Genomic DNA, 5,040 nt, shown 5'->3' with positions numbered 1-5,040 from the left:
GATGTCTTCCTCGAGGGATTGGTGTCTCCTGAAAACATGTCCAAAGGACGTGAGACAAAGTCTTTTTGCCATCCTTGCTTCTAAAGAGCAAATATGTCCCTGAAATTCACAGGAGAAGTTCCACCCTGTCCGACAGGGTTTCTATGAGTATAAGTTCTTCCTAATAAGGCACTATAATTGTGTTTTGCCTTTCAAGAAAATCTATCAAGATTATCCCATTGGGATCCCCAAAAGCAGTAGTGATAACCCTCTGAACCAATCTCTCTGCCTTGAATTGAACTGGTGAAGCGGATCCCCTTAGAAAGTACTCTTTTGATGGGACTCTTTTGGAAAGTAACCTAAAGAGACTAAGACACATGTATTACTGAGAGAATTTGTGTTCAGTCATCCACAGATTCCAGAGACATGCTTAAACATATCTTATCTGAAAACAACAGCAACAACGCATATGTTTACAAACTGGAACCCTAATAGCAATACTTTTTAAGCTACTGTCATATATAGTATAGTTGGAAAATGTATTGCTCCTATATTGGTAACTAACAAATTAAGTGGACAGAAAATCACTAAAGATATTGTTAAACTGAACAACCCTATCCACCAACTGATCTAATTGACAGTTGTAGAATACTCTATGCAACAGCACAAGACTACATGCATTCTTTTTAAGCTTACATGGGGTAGTCATACAGATAGAGCACATTCTAAGCCATAAAGCACACCATGACAAATCTAAAAGGTTTTCATTTACTTTCATGCATAGTAAGTTCTCAGACTACAGTGAAATTACCTAAAAGTCACTAACAGAAAGAGAGCTGGGAAAACCCAAAATATTTATAGATTAAGCAACACACTGTGAAATAAACACATGGATAGCAAATTTCCAAGCCTCGGATACAAAATATAAAGTGATTTGCCAAAATGCAAAAAGGTAAAGGGATTCAATCCAATTTCTATTTTGTTCACTGCTGATTAGAAGAATATGTTGTGATGAATGAATTTTTTGTGTATGGAAATGTAAAATGCTATAATTTGTATGGAAGTCAATGAAGCAATATTTATGAAAATGAATCATTTGCCCCTGACCAGCTCAACACCTTTTGTATTAGTCTAGGTACTTCAGAGAAACAAATTCACAGCAACTCATGTATAAGAGAGTTTTATGTAAAGAAAGTGTGCATCACGAAAACATCCCAACCCAATGCTGCCCAAGCCCACAAGTCCAACAGTAACCCATTAACCCAACACCAGTCCACAAAGTCCTCCACCTCACAAAACAGAGGCAATGATGCCGACTGCAGGAGGAAAGCTGAGTCAGTGAACGAATAAGCATCTCGGCACTAGCAGGGGTCTCCACATGGCTGCTCCAGCACTCAGGGCTGCATCGGGATAGGTCCATGTGGCTTCTCCTTGGGGATGTCTTATAGGAAGTCAATCTTGCAAGCTGAAGCAGGGAACTGCTAAGGCAGCTGCATCCTGGTGTGACCATCACAAAGCAAGTGACCCGAGAACTAGAAGGGCGACCACCCATTTATCCCTCTGCCTTTCAATTAGCCCCACATGTGATTATCAGCCAGGTTGGCACAAATAACAAACTCACCTTCTTATAATTTGACCTTATGGTTTCAATCCCTCCCCCTCATATGAAATTATTCATCTGTAAACTTAAACCAAACAACCCACTTCAATAGAGTCTATTGTAACTCATCTCAATGCCCAGCCATTGAGTTAATTCTTACCCAATGTGACCCTATAGAATTGCCCCTGTGATGCTGAGATTCTTAAATAGGAATAGAAAGCCTTATCTTTCTCCCACAAAGTGGCTGATGGTTTTTAAATGGCTGACCTTGCGGTTACTTTCCCAATGTGTAACCCACTATGCCATCAGGGCTCGGATTAGTAGAGACCCTACATAGGGTTTCTGAGGCTGCACATCTTTTATAGGAACAGAAAGTCTCATCTATTTCCCTGGAAACATTTGGTGGGCTTGAACTGCTGACTTTGTAGTTAGCAATCCAATGCTTACCCAACAGACTACAAGGGCTCCCACATACAAGCTTACATATTTTAACAATTTGTTTCCTTCAATAAGCTAATTCATCCAAGGACTGCTTACATAATAGGATACTATGCAGTTCTTAAAAAGAATGAGGGCATTCCCAAAGCACCAATCAAAAACGATATAGATTATATGAGGGGAGTTCAAACGTTTGTGGAAAGTGGAATTAAAAGATATTCTTTTTCATGAACTTTTTTTTTTTCATGGACTTTTTGAAGCCCCTTCATATCATTGTATGAAACAAACATGATGTATAAATTATTAACTATTAAAGAAGAGTAAATTTCACTAAGTATAATTAAATTTACTTTTCTTTTTATAAATATAGAAGGAAAATGAATTATAATTGTATTCTCTTAATTAATTTTCTCTATTTTATCTCTCTGGGTTCTAATACCCTTGAGATGGCTACATAGAACTCACAGACAAAATTCATGATTAAAAGATTTAGTAACACAAAGTTTACAGACATTTCTTATAATCCTATCTCTACAGACACTTGTCAAATTGACACATGAACAAGCCATACAAAATTCATGATTGAAGGATTTGTTAACACTAGGTTTATGGACATTTCTTATATACCTGTATCTAAGGACCCTTGTCAAATTGACGTGAATGAGCCACACATTTTCTTTTAAAGGACAACTTATTTTATTTAAAAACAACATAATTACACACTATTTAGTTTATAAATGAAACTATGTGGTACAATATATTTATATAAAATTTATAATATTTAACATTATACATTTGAGAATCATGGGTATAATAAAGGTTGCTTGGGTCATCTGTATGACAACCTCTGCTTCGTTGTTTGTCTTTACACTTGATGTTTATTTTTCAATAACGTTTTTACTACGTTAATATTTATTACTGAAGTAATGCTCTCATGAATAAACCCTATTTACTGGGATGAAACTCAACTTTTATTCACTTTGAATTGACAAGTATCCATAGAGATAGGTATACCATGCATAGAATTTTGAGATTATAAAGCTAAGAAGAAAATGAATTTTGATGCAACTTTATCTCATTAAATGGATAAAAGTCAGCATAAATAGTAAGAAAATTAATTTGGCTATATATTTGTCTTGTCAAATAGATAAAAGTCCACATAAGAGGTAGGAGGTAAATGTAAACGGTCTGTAATTTTCTTTTTTTTTTTTGGTCTATAATTTTCATTGAAGAAATCAAAATGCATTATAATGGCATGTCCTGCATGTTAGGCCAGGTTGACTAGAGAAACAAATCCAGAGACACTCATATATATTAGAAAGAACTTTATATCAAAGAGTAATTGTATATTAAGAAAACATCCCAGCCCATCCCTATCAAGTCCTTAAGTCCGATATTAGCCCATAAGTCCAATACTAGTCCAAAAATCCTTCTTCAGACTCATGAAGTCACAGGCAACGATGCAGAATGCAGGAAGATCACAGGCTGCTGGGTGCAGAGTTTTGTGGATCCAATGGCGATGGAAACATCTCAGAGCTGGTGCGGGTCTCCATGTGGCTCCTCCAGCTCTCCAAGTGTAGCTCATCAACAGGAAGGTGGGGGGGGTGGTGAGAAAGTTCCCAGAATCCTCGTGAGAAGGCCACGCCCACATCATCAGGCTGTGGTCTAATTGGCATGCTAGACTCCACCCCTATACTTACTTATTTATCAAGTTGACATACAATTATGTAACTATCACATCCTGTTAAACTAGTGTTAAGGAAGGTAACAAATTGTAATCCCATGAAGAAATGCTCAGGATAGTTGTTTATAAGGACAAGTTATAAAGTTCATTCATGCCCAAAGAGGCAAACCAATTTTCTAAAAGCCTCAGCTCAAGCTCTGAGGGTCAGCAAGCCCAGCTTCCTCAATTAAGTGCCCAGAGGCACCCCATCCTGCACAATAGCACTTAGCTATACTTCCTCCATGTGCTAGGAAGTCCATCACTCTATTGCATGCTCTGGCTCCTTGTTTTGCTGGTGTCCCTCTGATGTATAGCTGTCTTGGGTCCATAAGATAGACTCCACTTCTGGCTCTTGCTGGTAATGAGGTCCATCCTCTTGCTTTTCGGATCATTTTACACACAGCAGTGTGGCGTTCCAGGGAATCCTGTTCACAATTACTCACAAGTGAATTCTATCAGTGTCTTCCCCTACCTTCTTACTAGACCCATGCAGGAAAGAAATCATTTGTTAGGAGGGAGTGACTTTGGGTAGAAGAGCCACATTGAATAATCCACTGATCCTTCTAGCCACTCGCCTTGAATACTGAAGGATTATCTTTTCTCCTTCCAATCTTAAGAGATTATCTATAGAAGGCAGAAGGGAGGGTATTTGGATAGATTGGGAGAGGGATGGCAGTAGGACTTCATGATTTTAAGTTTTAAAATTACTAATATCAGTTAAAATACTTTAAAATCCTAAGAAATTATTAAGGGAAAGGTGACAAAAATAACATTTTAAATTTAGATTAACCCAGCAATAAGTTTAACCAGGAAGGTGAAAACTTGTACACAGAAAATTATAAAACATTACAAAAAGAAATTAAAGAGGTGGTTACGTATTGGACAGCTAATTGCAAGGCCAACAGTTACAACCCTCCAGCTGTTCCAAAAGAGAAAGATCAAACTTTCTGCTCCCATAAAGATTTACAGCCTCTGAAGCCAAAAGGGACAGTTGTAATCTGCCCTGTAGTGCCATAATAGTAAGAGCATGTCAATGGCACGAGTTTGGTTCTGGTTTTAAAGAAATAAATGGAAAGACAATTCATGTCCATGAACTGGGGTTCAACGTAGTTAAGAATCAATACTACCACAACAATCTAGAAATTCACAATACTCATTGTGATAGTCTGGGTACTTCAGAGAAACAAATACACAGAAACTCATATGTATAAAACAGAGTTTCTATAAAGGGTAAGTGCACATCAAGAAAAAATCCCAACCCAGTGCTGCCCAAGCCCACAAGTCCAACATTAACCCATAT

Source organism: Echinops telfairi, unplaced genomic scaffold, assembly GCF_000313985.2.
Source record: "Echinops telfairi isolate 266 unplaced genomic scaffold, ASM31398v2 ScPeMD7_27;HRSCAF=92, whole genome shotgun sequence".
In the NCBI taxonomy this organism is placed as follows: domain Eukaryota; kingdom Metazoa; phylum Chordata; class Mammalia; order Afrosoricida; family Tenrecidae; genus Echinops; species Echinops telfairi.
This window is presented reverse-complemented; position numbering follows the sequence as displayed.